The 18,226-nt window shown below is 40.9% G+C and overlaps 1 long non-coding RNA gene across 2 annotated transcripts; it reads left to right on the top strand.

Annotated features, from left to right (window-relative positions):
- Positions 1-5,630: 5,630 nt before the first annotated feature.
- LOC135103808 (uncharacterized) lies at positions 5,631-18,158 on the top strand. 2 transcript variants are annotated; one of them, XR_010270204.1, is made up of 4 exons: positions 5,631-5,829; positions 16,462-16,523; positions 17,198-17,314; positions 17,732-18,158. It is a non-coding gene; the product is annotated as an uncharacterized LOC135103808 (long non-coding RNA). The 2 variants fall into 2 exon arrangements; XR_010270205.1 differs by lacking the exon at positions 16,462-16,523 and having other exon boundaries at positions 5,632-5,829.
- Positions 18,159-18,226: the final 68 nt, after the last annotated feature.

Here is an 18,226-nt window from a genome sequence, read left to right as displayed (position 1 = left end):
CTCTCTCTCTCTCTCTCTCTCTCTCACTCTCTCTCTCTCGTCTCTCTCTCTCTCTCTCTCTCTCTCTCTCTCTCTCTCATTTCCTTATTCAGCATTCTAAACATTTAGCAACTTTGTATTTCTTTGTATTTCTCTCTCTCTCTCTCTCTCTCTCTCTCTCTCTCTCTCTCTCTCCCTCTCTCCCTCTCTCTCTATGGCTCTATGGTGCAGTCCTTGTCATGCTGTCGTGGTTCAGGGTTCGAGCCCCCAAGTGAGCGCCGCTTAGTGAGAGTAGCAATTTGCCATAATGCCACTGTGGTTGTTTGATGGAAGCGGTTTAGTCAAGGGGGAAGCCATTGTTCTCTCTCTCTCTCTCTCTCTCTCTCTCTCTCTCTCTCTCTCTCTCTCTCTCTCTCTCTCTCTCTCTCTCTCTCTCTCTCTCTCTTTAATCGGTTTACCATTTCCTTTTATCATGAGAGTTGAAAGAAAAGTGATTCGTTCTCTTGCAAACCAATTTCTCTCTCTCTCTCTCTCTCTCTCTCTCTCTCTCTCTCTCTCTCTCTCTCTCCTCTCTCTCTCTCTCTCTCTCTCTCTCTCTCTCTTGAACCGCTAACATCACCAGGAAGAGAAAAGAAGCAAGGATACACAGATTTTTGGGACTGGCATTACTATTACCGCCGCCACCACCACCACCACCACCACCACCACTTGCAATTAATTTCTTCCTTCCTTTTTCTTCCTTTATTCCTCCTCTTCTCCACATCGTTAGCAAGTGTATGCGTTGAAGAATAAGCTATGAATTAGTGTGCTCTCTCTCTCTCTCTCTCTCTCTCTCTCTCTCTCTCTCTCTCTCTCTCTCTCTCTCTCTCTCTCTCTCTCTCTCTCTGGCAGCAGCAATCGAACAAGCATTAAAGGGAATTCAGTCTTCATAATTACTTTTCCATAGTTGGTCAAGTTTAATACATTCTCTCTCTCTCTCTCTCTCTCTCTCTCTCTCTCTCTCTCTCTCTCTCTCTCTCTCTCTCTCTCTCTCTCTCTCTCTCTCTCTGGAAAAATCGGTAAGTTGGCTTCCTATTGGTTCAGAAGAATCGCTGTCGTCGATTCCGCCTGTAATTATCGTACATTAAAATACACATTCGCCGCGCTTTCACACCTCGTTTATTTTCCTCGCCTTTCTCAAGTCTCCCTGCCTCGCTAAAATATCACAAAACACAACGAATTATTTGTCTATGCCTGGTTTTTCCTGTGTTCATCCTCCTTTTTAAGTCTTGCCTTTTTTTTTTTTTTTGTCTTCCTTTGTCATCCTTGTCTCGCTAAAATATCATAAAACAAGGAATTATTTGTCTGTGTGTCGCCTTCCTTCATGTTTATTCTCCTTTTCAGTCTTGCCTTCTCGTCTCTGTTGTATTATGATGAAACAGATTAGATTAGTTTTATTTGTATTTATGACACGTTTTCCTTCTCCAGTTCTCTCTCTCTGTCTATACATATTCCGTTTTCTTTGCTACAACAATAACAACGATAACAATAACATATCTCCGTCTCTCCCCAAAGCCTCATCGTCTCTCGTGTCGTTCGTCAGCATAGTCTTTCTCATTCTACGAAAATATTAAGACAGTAGTAATAATTTTTCGTGCCATACAGCGTCTCGTCTTCACTTCCTCCTCCTCTTCCTCCTCCTCCTCCGTCATCTAACTTTGTAAAGTATTCGCTTTCCTCTACGTAGTATTATGAATTTTGTGTGCCGTCATTTCCACCATATAGCGTCCTCTTTCCCCAATAATGAGCTGAAGCACCGCCGCCTCCCCCTATTACGCCTCTAGATGAAAGGAAACAGGAAGTACGTGCAAGGGGATCAGAATCTTCTTTGTATGTTGGAAGGAGATCAGAGCCAATTTTAAAAGCATTCCAACTCTCTTTACGCGTTAGTCGTTTCCTGAAGTATAAATGAATACTGCTGTTTCGTGCTGGAAATGAATTCTAGGTTGGAAAAAAAATAAAAATATATAGAAAATGGAAGCTGGAAAATGTTTTGTGAAATGTATAAAATAGACATTGATTAGTTTTACTTTTATTCTTTTTTTTTTCACAAGAATAGATAAATATATTCGGTGTTCCTTTTAATCGGGAATACTTAGATAAAAACGAAATAGCAGAGAAGTGTATGACAAGGCTACATTAATGTATCACTGTAAAGGTATGTGTATATGTAGGTGTACATACGTATTTGTCTGTCGCAGAAGAAACTTACGCACACCTACGCACAAACAAATAAATGCAATGTTATTTTAAAACCAGCAATAGAAAAAAAAATTATAAACAAAATACGAAACAATACAGAAAAAAAATAAATAAACAAAATCTATACAACAAACAGTGTATCAATGAAACGCAACAATTACAGATTTTCATTTGAATGCGCAGTAGGAGCGGCGCACACGACCGACCACCACCACCACCACCATCATGTGACCACCACCACCAGTCCGCCACTACCCTCAGCGACCCAGACAACACGTGGCTTTAGGAGTGACTGTCTAAGGGCCTCCGAACTGCTTCCCTATGCTAACAAAGAAAGGTACGTTGTCACTTCTCCAGTAGAGTCTGGTAAGGAGGCTGCCAAATGAGGGTAAATGAAGTTACTGAGAGTTACAGGAGTTAATGAGTAAGTGACGTAATTGTAAAGGGTAGTTAGTGATTGTAAGAGGAAATAGACACAAAGGATTAGTGCGGTTTAAATGAGAAATAATGTGATTTATAAGGTACATAGTGTGAATTAAGGGATAATATGGGTGACTTAAAAGAATTAGTGATTTATAAGGTAATTGATGATTCTCCAAGGGTAATTAACGGAGTAATTAATGTAACTTAATTGTGATTTAAGAGTAATTATCTTGATCCTCTTAAGTCACGTGATTTGAGGGAAATTAAAGTTATTCATGGTAATTAACGTCACTTTCAAAGGGCAGTTAACGTGATTCTCAAGGGGTGATTCTTCTCGAAGGATAGTTAACGTGTCAAAGGGTAATTAAGGTGATTCTCAAAGGGTAATTAAAATGAGCTTGTGTAATTATCACCTGCTGAGCGACACCTGAATGGAGCACGAGGCCATTAACCGCCGTTACCTTAAAGGCTGCACCGCGGGAACACTGACTCTTCCGCTCCCTCACCTGACGTGCTGACTTGTACGGGTCAAGTGCTTGTTCACGTGCGCATTGTTGTTTACGCACTTGCTGCCACTCGGGTACAGTGGATGAATGTATAGATAGATGGGTAAGGATGTGGGTGGGTAGATAAGTAGATGGAAGTGTGGTACGTACTGTCACGCATATATATAAAATTACCTCTTAGGATATAATGACATAATTACCACGTATATATTATAACTAATGTACAAATAATAAACTCGCGTACTTGGATCCAATTTTATCACGTACGTATACAATCACTGCCATGCACGTACAGTAACGGTCATCAGTTGTGTCCTGCTTCGTCACCGTGATGAATCGTAACCAGCTCAGCTTCGAAGGTTTGAGCAGCGGGAGAGGAGTGCGAGGTGCCGGCGAGGGGGGAGGGACCTGAGCTGGTTACGATTCATCATGACGAAGCGAGACAAATTATGACGGCGACTGTACATGACCACTTCCCTGTACAGTAATGAGTCACGTACAACACCACCACTTATGCACATGGCCTCCAGTTTGCCATCCACGTGCACAGCCAATCGTGTGGATAATTACGATTCGCATACATACAACTAGTCACTTAACCTTCATTACATCACACAGACCAAGAGCTAATGAGGTTTTCAAGAAGAGTTAGATCTTAAGTAACTTGTAAGGTCCTGAGCTCATCCCGTTGTTTAAAAAGGCATCTAATATTAGTCATGTTAGGGTAGTCAAGCACGATTACGCTGTTTAAAAATAGAAGAAAAACACAAGTATGTATTTAAGTTCCCAAGTATTGGCGTTTAAAATAAATCTGATATCAGGAATCTGCTTTTAGTCAAGTTAAGCACTGTCAGGGTTTCAAATTCCCTTTAATGTCAGGCAGCAGATTTCACGCTTCATCTCAGCGCGTCACGGATTTAGACTAAAGTTCGTACATGATTATAGAAGTTATCGTACATTGCCCTAACTGGCGCCCTCTTCTCCCATGATGGTGCAACGGTGCAGTGAGGCGGTGTACCGTGATATTATGGCGCGTTAGGTTAGGCCGTCACACAAACACACGCACACGCACACACGCACAGGTCGCCATACACACTCCCTCTAGTTTCTGTCCGCGTGTAAAACTAGACCCTGTATACGTGGATAGGTACGCCGCCGATGCACCAGGTTTTATTTCTCTCTCTCTCTCTCTCTCTCTCTCTCTCTCTCTCTCTCTCTCTCTCTCTCTCTCTCTGGAGGCTTGATGGCTAGCTGCTATTTTTTTTTTCCTCCAATTTTCTCGATTTTCTTTTGTTTTCCGTTCTCCAGATTTTTTTTTCTTTTCTTAATCCGGTTAATTTTGCCTCCATCTCCCCATGTATCCGTAATGAGTATGATTAGTTCATTGATCTCATTTATTTTGCATTACTTTTACCTTTCTGAACTAATAATTATCATCTATCATTCATCTATTTCATCGGTCTATTTCATCGGTCTTTCCAACTCTTGCACCTAGTAATCACATTCACTTTTTCCATCCCTTATACTTTCTTTTCCTGGACTCGTCATTCATTCATTTCATCTATTTCCGGGCCTACTCCTTACCATCCATCCTGTTCATCTATCACGCTCCCACTCGCCTCTCATTCGCTATTCTTTATCATTGCGTTCATTCGTCCCTGTCGCTCTCCGTGTGTTCGTACGAGTGTGGTGACATGCTCGATATGGCGACGGTGGTGGTGGTGGTGGTGGTTGATGTCTCTGGTGAATCTGTGGTTCCTCTTTACAATGCAAGTGTCGGATTACGTGACTCGAGCACGGGTAGGAGCAGATTTGTTATGATGCTTCTCTCTCTCTCTCTCTCTCTCTCTCTCTCTCTCTCTCTCTCTCTCTCTCTCTCTCTCTCTCTCTCTCTCTCTCTCTCTCGGCAACACCAAAGTTTTTTTATTTATTTATTTTTCTTTTCTCTCGCAGCAACACTCGTCACGCCTTCCAGGAATTTCACTCACCATGATGCCAGTTGTCATTACTGTTGTTATTACCTGCCTGTCAAGCCTTTGCCTGGCCACTCTGACGCTCGCACGTACACCACCACCACCACCACCACCACCACCAGCATTATTAGTATCTGCTTCCTCTGCAGAACAAAACCTTCCCTTTTTCCTTTTCTCCTTCCCTCCTCCCTGCCTTCATTCCCTCCCTCCCTCCCTACCCCCCCTTCCTTCTCTCTCTCTCCTTTCCCTGCCTCCTTTTCTTCCCTTCCTTTCCTTTTTCTTTTTCTTTCCCTTCGTTTCCCTCTCCTTCCTTTGTTTTTTTTTTCCCTCGTTTCCCTCTCCTTCCTTTCTTCCTTCCTTTCTCCCTTCCTTTTTTTCTTTCTTTTCCTTTCCCTTCCCTTCCCTCCCTGCCTCTCTTCCTTCTCTCCTTACCCTGCCTCCTTCCCTTCCATCCTTCCTCCCTCGCCTAGATTTTCCCTTCCCTTCCCTTCCTCCCTCCAAAACCTGTCTATGTATACCTGTCACTGCCCGCCCTCCCCCCACCATACCCCATCATGAAGGAAAGGGGAGGGGAAGGAGAAGAAGAGGGGAGGGGAGGGAGAGCCACCTGCCAGCGGCCATCACGAGCACCCCAGCTGGCCCCGCGTAAGGTGTAAGGAATCTTGACTCACCTGGTCATCAGCCATCTTTGTTGTGTTCGGGGTGAGGTAAGCTTGGTTGTGTTACCTTTGAGTGTCAGCCTCGCCTTCTTTGATTTGCCATAGCGTGCCTTACTTTCCTTACAATAGATTAACTACTACTTATCTTGCCTCAAATTATTTTACCGAACCCAAACTTACTTTCCCTTACCTTACCTTACCCTACCCTACCCTACATTATTTACCCTAACCTGCCTTACCGTACATAAACTAACCTTACCGTACCTTACCTAACCTAACCTATCCTTACCTACCTTACCTAAATCAATCAAACCAAACCACTAAGCTTCGAATTCAACCTTCTCTCCAAACCAAATCTGCTCTATCTAACCTAACCTAACTTAATCAAACCGAGTTCCTATTCTAACTCAACCTAACATAACCTTGTGTCTCCAAACTTAAGCTACTCTAATTTCATCTAACCGAACAGAAGCCCAACCTACTCCAGTATAATCTAAACGAATCCAACCTAACCTATCCTAACCTAACCTACTCCAGTATAATCTAAACGAACCTAACCTAACCCAACCCAACCCAACCCAACCCAACCCAACCCAACCCAACCCAACCCAACCCAACCTAACCCAACCCAACCCAGCCTCCTCTAACCTTATGAAACTTAAGCGTCACGTTATCCGGAATCTCATTAGCGTAACAGTACAACATTCGGCTGCACGTGTCGTAGTAATCAGTGCTAATAGGATCACAGTGCCTGAATGTACTGTGTGATGTAGAGTTTAATTGTCTGTCTGTGTGTCTTTCTGTTTTTTTTTTTTTGTTTTTGTTTTTTTTGTTTCTTTCTTCCTCTTTGTCTTTTTCTTTCTTGTTTATCTCTTCTCATTGTCTGTGTTTTATTTGGCTGCTTTATTTGTCATTCTTTGTCTGTCTTTTCTTTGTATATCTCTTCTTTTATCACTCATTCATTCCTGTCGGTTTTCTTCTTTTTTATATTCGTTTTTATCTTGTTCATTCTGTCTGCCTGTGTCTTTCCTTTATTATTTCTGCATTTTTTTCCATTTGTTTGTCATTTTTTTTGTTTTCGTTATATTCGTTCTGTCATTGATTCTGGCTATTTGTCTATCTTTCTTTCCTTCTGTACTTTTTTCCATTTGCTTGTGTTTGTCTCCGTTTCTTTCTTGACCTGTCTGTATGAGTTTCTTTTCCCTCTGCCTATCTGTCTCCGTTTTACATATATATTTTTTCCTCCATTCTGTCCATCTACCTATCTATCTACCCACCTACCTACTTATCCTTCTTTAACCCTTATAATCCGGGTGGCTTCTTGAAACATATTAAATCAATCTATTCCAACTTAAAATTATGCAAAACTAGATGCTTCCATATTGAGAATTTCACTATACACAACACACAACTCACTGATTTTAAGACAGCACCCGTGAAACTTAGGAAAACCATATATTCTTAACCTAAGTAAGAGTACAGGACAACCACCGTATTGAGAGGTTTAATGCTTTCACCACGAGCACTAAAAGCAATCTATGGAGTCTTTATAAACACCTACAAGAAAGACGAGGATTAAAAAAAGGAATATATTTTGGCTGTAGAATAAGGAAATACGTCTGAGTGGTCAGTAATTGGGGAAGGATGTGTCAAAGAGTGAAAGGGTAAAGGTAAGCCAGCCAATCTTACATAATAGCCAGAGGGGAGGGAGGAAATCAACACAAACCAACACAAACCAACACGTTCTCAACTGTATTGTTTATCCAGTGACCTTATGACATTCACTTCATTGTCGCCGCCTCAGTTTCCCTTCTTGTCGCAGCAATAATTAAGCGGAGGCGGTATTTGTAATAGATGTGTTGAACAGATGTCGTGAATAGAACATGTATGTCTTCCGCTGGTGAACTGAAGCTTATTTATTGAACAAAACTTAATTATTGAACGTTTTGAGGTGGTGGTGGTGGTGGTGGTGGTGGAGGAGGAAAATGGTTTTGTGTTGTGTTGTCTTCATCGTCTTCGTCTTGTTTCTTTTATTTAGTTTCGTTGTTCGTTCATTGATTCGTTAGTTCTTCGGTTCTAGACTCGAATGTTTCTTCTTTGTTCGCGCTGTTCTTTCCGGTTCCAAATCTTCTGACTTGTGGTCTTCTTAATTTCTTCCTTTATTTTATTTTTCTCTTCATTCTGCCGTTAATCTTCTTTCATTGGCCTTTTTTTTTTTATCTTTCATTCATTGTATCGTTTTTCTCTATTCATTCTGTCGTTCATTGTATTTTTTTTTTTTTTTTTGCCTTTCATTCAATCCTTGCGGTGCCAGATGACCACTTAATTCATTCAATCAGTCAATCATTCAATCAGTCAGTCAGTCAATCCTTCATTCTATTTTTTTTTCTCCCTCTCATCATTAATTACAAAAGAAATGTCTTGAAACGTCACTCTCCTCTTACACTTAATGGAAAACGAAGCTGTGTATGTGGAATTCAGAAAGCCTTGCACTTTTTATTTGTTGGGAGTTCGGTCACAATGCAGTAATAATTCAAATGTCTCAAACGGACAAAAAAATAAATAAATATAAATATATATATATATATATATATATATATATATATATATATATATATATATATATATATATATATATATATATATATATATATATATATATATAATTATATTCTGTTGTTATAGTACTAAAAAGCGAAGGTATGTATAACTTGGAAAACCTTGTACCTTGAATTTTGTGGAACGTCTGTCATGATCTTTTGAAATAATTGAAATAGCTTAGTTGAAAAAGAGCCTTATGACATTACTTTTTTTTTTTTTTTTTTTTTTTTACGTGCCAGAAGAACAAAAGCCACGTAGAATTTGGAAACCACCCACGGCCTTCTGATCACGTGAGAACTCTTAGATTTCAGTAATTAAAACTTCTTAGGTGGAAAAATAGTCTAGTTAACATATCTTAGTAAAAAAAAAAGGGTTTAAGACATCACCCTTTCGTTATACTTAACAGAAAACGAAACTATGTATACAAAGTTTCGAAAAGCACGCGCTTCTAATTTCATATAATTTCGTGAGTTTTCAAAATCTATTGAAATGTCTTGGAAAAAAATAACGAAAATATCTTAGCTGGAGGAGAATCTAAGCTTTTAGCCTCTTCTTTTACTTATCAGAGAACGAAATCATGAAAACCACTTATCTTTAATTTCGTGGGAGTTGCCATGATGTTTTGAAATAATTAAAATATTTTAGTTAGCAAGTCAGATTTAAAAATCTCGCCCGGAAAAGGATCCGAGACATCACGTGTGTACCAGAAGACGAAGCTACTCGTATGTAAGATAATTTCGAAAACCACTTGATGAAAATTTCGTGGCAAATCACTCATAATGTAACGGAACAGTCAGTTTAAAATATCTTACCCGGAAAAGAATCCAAGACATTACGCTTGTTACCAGAAAACGAAGATGTGTACAGAAACTTTAAGAACCTTACACTTTTATTTCGCACTCAACCTCGCTACAGTAACACGCGGCACTATAGACCATCTTGCTTCTCTTTAAGTGAGCCTCCCTCCCTCCGGACGTCTAGAAAAAATTCCCGGTAACTCTTAACCTTCTCCCTACCCAGCGTTGTGTTTCAAGCCGCAATTGACTCTCCTATTGTAAACTTCACCGCAATTGTCTTGGAGCCTCAGGTTGACTTGAGTTGTCTTGGTGACGGAAACTTAGCCTTGAAACTTTTGTAAGGTTCAGTAGATGGATGAACGTGGCAGGAAGTGAAGGAAAGGATGGAGGATAGATTAACGCTCTGAACGAACAGTTGGACAGAGGGAGTAACAACGGACTGACGAACGAACGAGTGGATAGATAAAGTAACGAACTGACGAAGGAACAAAAGGATAGAGGATACACCAGCAAAGTGACGGGCGAAGGAATGGATGGACAGGCGGAATAACGAATTGATGGATGAATGGATAAACGGACGGACTAAGAGCTTAACAAACGAACCAGTAGACAGACTGATTAACCAAATGAACGGACGAACGGGTGGACTGATCGACTGAACAAAACAGACTGACAAATTAATATAAAAAAAAAGACAGTAACACAAACAAACAAACAAACATGCTCAGATGAACCAACTAACAAACAAACCAACAAACAAACAAACGACGAAAATAAGAACACGAATACGAACGATACTCGACCCCTAACCTACTTCCCTCCCCCCCTCCCTCTCTCCCCTCCCACCCCTCACATCCCTCACGTCCCCATCACCTCATAACTCATTCCGTTCCTAAAAGGTGGATTGCTAATAATTTACAGGTGCGATGAAAATTAATTAGCTAACCGTAGGTGTGTCAATTAAAGGTGATCATTGCTTACTGGGCTTGAATTCCTGCCTCCCCCGCTAGTTAGTGCAAGACCTGACCGATCATATTGAGTGGGGGGAAGGAGAGAGGTGTTTGAGGGTGAGAAGGGAGAGGGGAGGGTGTTGGAGAAAAGGGTGTAGGGAGGGTGTTGGAGGGTAAGGAAAGGGTGAAGAGGAAGATATAAGGAAGGGATGTAGGAGGCTCAGGACGGTACAGGAGGCTAAGGGCGGAGGGAACAGTCAGTAATTACAACCTCTCACAGCCTTTGGTAGTTTAGCATCAGTGAAAGTTTAGAATGTACTTTAATTTTACCATCCGTGTTCCGGTTGACTAATGATTTACTAACACACACATACACCGTCCTTTCCACCCAGCCTCCCTCTCCCTCCCCCCCCTCTCTCTCTCTCTCTCTCTCTCTCTCTCTAAAGTAATAATTACAAGCGTGTAATCAATACGCTCACATTTTGCTGTGTTCTGGTAATGAGACTTTGAAGGTAAGGCTTTGATCAGCGCGTCGGAAATAATGTGGTGATTTTAATGCAGATCAGCTCGCGGTCATTTTTGCCAGCGTGGCCTTGGGGACAAACAGGGCCCCGGGTTGTGTGTGAGTTGGCGTTCCCAGTTCCCGGTACAAGAGTGATGCGTTGGTACTTCCACGGTTACTCTCTTGTTACTGTTCCCTCTGTCTCGCTTTAGCTTCATTCCATCGCTCGCTCACTCACTCACTCACTCACTCGGTTCTGGGTAAATATCCTTCTTTTCATCATCTTTTTTTTCTGTTAGTTGATTAATTCATTCAATTTATTCATTCATTCATTTATGCGTTTGTTCATTTCTTTCTGCTCTCATTTATTCATTCATTTATTCATTTCTCCATTCCTATAATTAATTCTTTCATCAGTTCACTTACTTCTCCGTTCCTTCCTTCCTTTTATTTATTCATTCATTCATTCTTATATTTTATCATTCATTCATCACCCATAATCCTTCACTATTCTCCCTCCCTCCCTTCCTTCATCCCTACTCTCTTTTCTTCCCTCCCTTTCCTGTCTCCCATTCCTTCCCATCCCTTACTTTCCTTTACCCTCTCAAACCTCCCCTTCCATCCCATCCTTTCGTGCCACCTCTCCCCTTCCTCCCCTTCCCGCCTCCTCTTCCCGCCCTAACCTCCCTTCCTCTCTCTCCTTCCTCTCAGTACTTCTCATCCACTTGGCCTCCTCCTCCCGTTCGTCCTAACCTCCTTCCCCCCCCACTTCACCACCTCCCGCTACCATAACCCACCCCTTCCCTCCTCCCCGATCTTCCCGTCCCTCCTCCCGGTTCCTCACGTCACCCAGCACGCATCATATTCATCCTTCATTATTACAGGACGTGTCTAATCAGCGTTAAGACAGACGAGGTCGATCCGGAGCCAATCTTGTCGAGGAGCGGACGGGAAACTGACTTGACTGACTGACTGACTGACTGACTGACGGAGGAGAAGCGAGGGTTGTCCTGACGCAGCTCCAATGTGTGTGACCGCGTGCTGTGGCCGTGATTAGGGTGAGGGAAGGGTGGCAGGGGAGATAGTGGTAGAGGTGGTGTTTAGGAGTGGAGGGTGATGGAAGTTGGTGTCAGGGAGTGGATTAGGGGTGGAAATCGGTCTGTTTTTTTTTAAGGTGGATTTTTAATGGGTGTTTGGAATGGGGATGTTGAGTGGCTGCGTGATTGATGGATTTATTTACCTCGAAGCAAAGATTGGCTGAGTTTCCCGTTTCATTCTTTATTTTATTTATTCTTATTTCAGTTTGTTGTTGTTGTTTTGTCGTGTTGTTTGCTGGTGTTTATTCTCTAAGTTTTGTGCTCTTTGCCTGTGTGTGTGTGTGTGTGTGTGTGTGTGTGTAAAGCTTTTCTCAGCTCACCAATCACCTATGAAGCTAATTTGTGCTTTTTTTTGGGGGGTGGGGGATGGGGGAGGGGGGAGCCTTCGTTTGATATTTAGTCATTTAAAGTTCCATATACTTAACCTGACACGATTTGTACTTTTTTGTTCTCTTTTCTGATGGGGGCGGGGCGTGTGAGGATTGCGGGGTAAGGGGTGGGGTTCGGGTGCGCGACAAATTTAGGATACAAGGTCACAACAGCAATGGAAAATAAAACCAGAAAAATAAAAATGTAGCAAAATCAACAATATCCAGGTAATCGGCAACTTAAAGGATCTTCCCCCAGTGCCTGGGGGAAGGTTCCAATTTTTAGGCGCGTCGCAGATCTGGTCATGCAGAGCCCCCTGCCAAGTTTCGCGCCGTCGTGATGCTTGCGGCGAGTGACATGTTGCTATAAATGACTCTGTTTTCAATATGTGGAGATTTATCTGCATTCTGATCACACTATCGTGTTCACGAGTTTTTCCTACTTAATGTAATAATGTATTTCAACATTCAATGATTAACTGTTGAAAATAGCGAGCATAAGTAAAACATGTTATTAACATTTTTTAATATCTTCACAGTTTAACTCTTCGTAATACCATTTTATTTATTTTTTTTGTACCATTTTTTTTTTTTTTTTTTTTTTTTTTTTTTTTTTTTTTTTTTGTTGTTTTGTGAAGTTTTTACAATATATCCTGATTCTGCAGTTACTGCTGAGTCTGTCAACCAAGTCTGCTGCCCCGTATGTGAAGTGAGTTATGGCAAATAATTCGCGCATTTTGCGCGCTCGAGCTCGAGCTGTAGTTGTAGTGACGAGGCGACAGTTGAGGCAGAAACCTTTGCTCGGATACGGATATGTTGAAATATGCAAAATACTGCAAAACAGTGGTCTGACGAAGAAATGTCATTAAATAAGAAAGATGCGCCATCAAAAATTACTGAGGTGTTTCCGAGACGGAAATCGTAATTTTTATATGCGATGGACACCAAAAGGTGCTCCTGGCCAAACCATCCAGGGGCCAGGCGGAGCGGTGGGTTGAGAGATGTACGGTAACAAAATTAGAACACCCCAGCTCGGCCTCGCTCCCGCTGAGGGAATAATGATGATTGTTTACGTAGACACAAAGGAATTGGGGGGGGTTGACTTTCTTTATTCACTGCTACAGGAGGACGTGAAAAGACAGCAATACAAAATATAAATAAAATAAGCCTACAAGGACACAAAGGATGTTGATTTTTTCTTTTTTCTAAGGTACAAAACTGTTCAAGAGATTTAGTACAGCGAAAATTAATAAGAAATTGTAGACTGTGGGAAGGAAATGTCCTTGTCTTTAATTTACACACATACACACATACACACACACACAAATAACTAAATAAAAATAATTCAGACACAAGGAAAGAAGAAAATACATACATTCTTGTCATTTATCCAAGCTACAAAACGATTTAAGAAACTGCAGCACGATGGAAAAAAAAAGCTGTACATATAGGAAAAAGTTTGTCTTCCAATAGTGTCCATAACACAAAAAAAAAATAATAATAATAATAATAATTTCATAGAAAACAAAAAGGTTAATTTTTCGCATAATGCAGAACGATTTGAGGAAGATGCAGTACAAAAAAAAATTAGTAAAAAGATATAGATTTCGAAAAAAAAAATATCAACTGCTGTTCATTGGTGAAAGAATGAAAATGAAGAAAAAGAAAACAGGTTAATATTTTTTTTTCGCATAACACAACGACTTGAGAAGCTACAATACAAAAAAAATAAAAAAATAAAAAAAACAAGAAGTTATATATTACGAAAAAATAAAAAGGACAGTTACCCATCAATGAGAGAAAGAAAGCGTCACATTACCACGGCAATCTCACTCGCAGTTAAGAGTCGGCAGGGAACCGTCACGCACCAGAGACCTTGTGAACGAGTGGTGGTGTTTCCCTCCCGCCAAGGTGCTCCAGGGAATGGCTTGCTTAATATTACACCAGCAGGCAAGTGGCGGCTCCCGGGAATTCTCAAGCCTTTGTTCCTTTGCATGCAACTTAAAGTAAACCACGCTGTCTAGGAGAATGAAAGCTCTCCCTGTCCATCCCCGCACTGTTCTCGCTTTCCTGTCATGTCTCTTTGTCTGTTTGTCAATCTGTCTCTTTATCTCTGTTTGTCTGTGTCTTTATCAATGTCTGTTTCTCGTTATCTCTGTTTCTGCCTCTTATCTCTCCCCGTTTCTCTTTTATCTGTCCGCGCTTCTCATTATTTCTTGTCTTTTTGTCTGTGTGTGTTTCTCTTTATATTTGTCTCCGTCCGTCTCTCTTTATCTCCATCTGTATATCTGTCTGTCTTTGTCTCTCAATCTGTTTCCCCCCTCCTCCCCTCCCCAACCCTCTCCTATCCTCATCCCTCCTTCCCCTGCTCTCATCCTCCTCTCCTTCATGATTCCAAGCCCTGTTCGTTCCTCGCTTTGTGGAGACATTCTCGTTGCAACTAATTCCTTGTCGTGTCCACTTCTATTCCTCCCACGCTGGCAGGGCACCCACTCATACAGACACACTCACAGCTCCCTCTCCCTCCAGTTTTTCCATCTCCGCGAGTTCTGTTTGTTCCTTTGGTCTATCACGTGCATCTCGCTCAGGTTAGGATAGAATAGAGGCTGAGCTACACGTAAATAAGATACCGGGAATGTGTTCAGTTTACTTGCACCCTCTCACGTGGCAAGCGAGGGCTGTACACCTGTGCGGATTTGTATATCTGATCTCTCGCGCACAAAGTAAGATGGGTAAGTGTGCAAGTCCATGGGCAGTGATTGTGTTACCTATACACAAAGGTGATGTAAAGGCCGGGGGTTGTGTAGCAGGTTCACTGTTGGCTGGTGGACGTTTTCAATATGTACGATGTAGTGCAGATACGTGATACCGGGTTGCGTGTGGTTTGTTGTGTGTGGTTGTGCTTCTTGCCGTGGTGTGTTAGTAAAGCAGGTGGAAGTCGCGAGTATAAGGTTATGATGAGCATTAGTTTATTGCTACTACGACTGTTACGATTACTATTACTAATATTAATGCGAGTGCTACGGCTATTACTACTATTACTACGACTTCTACGGCTACCATTACTATGACAGCTACTACTACTACGACAACTACTACTACGACAACTACTACGACAACTACTACTACTACAACTACTACTACGACAACTACTACTACTGTCACCACCACCACCACCACTACCACTATTGCTACAATGATGAAGCAGAACTGCACCATTTGCCTGCAGACTCGAATATACTAATAACGGGTTAACTTTATTGTCCAAACGTGTGTGCATTATAAAACGTGGCACTGCAAATCATTCAAAAGCGCGGGAAATTATGTCAGTATGATTAGACACTTCGTTACTGAGTGGCAGGCGAGAGGAACAGACACGGTAATCGGTTTGTTAGTGCGGAATCAATAGAGAGAAGGCTTAGATGGAATAAGTAGAAATATGCACAGGTGAGTATTTTGAACAGGGACTGGCCACGTGTAGGCCTAATAGTTTCCTGCAGCTTTCCTGGTTTACGCTATACGACGGCTCATCAAAATTCAGATACAAAATAAAGATGAGAGCGCTGTTAGGTTTTAATAGCGGTCGCCAGAGGGTCGCATTGGGGGCAGCACGAAAACGATGACCTCAAAAAATCTGCAAAATAATGGATATATTTTAAAACATAGGAGAGAGAATGACGAGGGAAGTAATGGAGACAGGTGGTGGTGGTGGTGGTGGTGGTGGTGGTTGAGTGAATCATTACCAGCCATGAAGGGGAGAAGGAAACGAGGAAGGAAAGAAAGGAGAGAGGCAGCCATAAAGGGGACAAGGATACAAGGAAGGAAGGAGGGGAAACCAGCCATGTAGGGAAGAAGGAAACAAGAAGGAAAAAGGGAGGAAGGTAGCCATGAAGGAAACAAGCAAGAAAGGAAGAGAGGGAAGGAAGAAAGGGAAGTCAGTCATGAAAATATAGAAGGAAGGAAGGAAGGAAGGACAGGACAGGGTAAGGCATTATACTACACCAAAGAGCAAATGGAGTTAATTTAGTTATTTATATTCTCAACTTTTAAGCATTAATGAACACGGGGAGATGAACCTCACTTGATTACGGCGGGGAAGCGACACAAGACAGTCATCTGCTGTGTATTTTTACCTTCGCGCTGATGATGAAGGACGAGCACAAGTTGGGAATGAGATTTTAATTTTTCCTCCCTTCAATTGCTTTGCTTAAGTCATCAGGGACTCGACGCGTGCTTGTTCTGTCATGCTGTAGTGTGGTGGTGCAGTTAAGTCTGTCTGCCTCCTGATGGGTGTATGGAGTGAAGTGTTGCAGATTGTCCTGTGTGTTTTGGTTGTTAATTTGCTTTTTTTATTGTTATTTTCAGATAAATTAAGACAACAACTGTTTGACTTCAGAATTAAGAGAAAAAAAAAGTTACCTCCTGATGTGAGTAAAGTATAAAATTGCTGCTTTTTTTTCATTTTATTACTTTACTGTTAGATAGATTCGGACTTAAACAGTTTACTTCAGAATTGTTTAAAAATTGTTCAGATGAAAGTAGAGAGAATAAGATGATGTAGATTATCCTAAGTACGTATGTGATGATTTGTTTCGGTAGTGACAGGATGTAGTTTACTGTTATTGTTGTTACTGTTAGATGAAACTTAATTGTTGTTGACTTCGGGTTTGTTCAGAATATTGTTTACTTGTTGTTGAAAGTAAAGAGTAAGATGGCACTGTACATCTTATCGTACATGCGTCATGGTTTGTTTTGGTAGAGAGGCCCACCAGCTCACTATTTGGTTGTATTATATAACTTAGCTTTCAGAATTAAGGAAATTAATCGGGTTTTTTTAATCTCCACATGTGAGGAAAGAGTAACGTGTTGTAGATTCTTGGTTGTACTGCTACTATTACGTATTACAACTGTACCGTTAAACTTCCATCAGGCTTCAGTCAGTACTCAGAACATTTTTTTCTTCAGGTGGAATAATTATTTTTAGGTTTAATTTCATCTGTAGCATCTTTTTATGCTTTTTATATTTTCCATTATTATACGCGTATCTATATTTTAAGCTATATTAGTGTATATATCATACTACAATGAAGTATATCTACAGATGTTTACTGCGCGGCGCTTGAGGATGACCCCATTGTTACACGCGACCAGCTTTCCCTCCCTCCTGGCCTTCCCCGCAGACTTCCACACTGGAGGACGAAAGTTGATAAGCAAGCAGGTTTGTTAGCCTTAGTGGTGTTGCTCGTAGTCTCTCCTTCATTGATGTTAACATGTCTAGACTAATGTAATTTTTATTAGGATATTCAATTTTATCATAGTTTATGATATTGAATTCTACGATCTCTTAGGGTAGGAAGAAAACGTTAGGTCTAGAGGGGGACTTGTAGAAACATCACCATTTGAGTATTTCAACACGTCGTTGAAATGGTGTTGTTTAGATGTCTTGTCAGGTTTAGGGAATTTTGCGGAATTTTGCGTTTTTTTATTTTATTCTACTGATTTTTTTTTATTAGTGATTTTACTTATTTTTATTTTTCTATTACGATGTTTTAAATTTATTTTTTACGATTTTTTTTTTATTTATTTACTTTATTTTGCATGCATGGATATGGAGACACCTGGTTGAACTCCGCAGGTACGTGGAGGCGCCGACCACCACGAAATGGTAGTGCGAAGCACTGAGGAGAGAAACTCACTGCTCCCGTCTTGTTGAAACGACTCCACGACGTCTCCTGTGCTTTGTTCTTAGAACATCAGCAGTAACTCACCACTGCTTCTTAATGTGTGCGTTTGCAAGTGCAACAGACGACTAATAAGTTCACGATGTGAACTTCGTTCACATCGTGAAAATTCCCTTTAATGTTGTTGTTATATAACAACGAGTATGTACATATATATATTTTGTTTGCTTATATTTATTGGACTGGTGGTGTGTATTTTGATTTACACAAAATAGTTAGTAGTTTGCGTTCAGTATCAGTGATAAAAAGGTTCTTATAGTTTGGTGGTTGATAAATTATTGTCCTTACAAAAAAGATGAGGTATAAGGGCGTAAACTGAAATAAAAATGAAATGTCAAAAAAAAAAAAAAGCCGGAAATGCCGAAGATGAGTTTTGGAGGAGAAATACC

The sequence above is a fragment of the Scylla paramamosain genome, chromosome 9 (assembly GCF_035594125.1).
Source record: "Scylla paramamosain isolate STU-SP2022 chromosome 9, ASM3559412v1, whole genome shotgun sequence".
Classification (NCBI taxonomy): Eukaryota; Metazoa; Arthropoda; class Malacostraca; order Decapoda; family Portunidae; genus Scylla; species Scylla paramamosain.
This window is presented reverse-complemented; position numbering and strand designations above follow the sequence as displayed.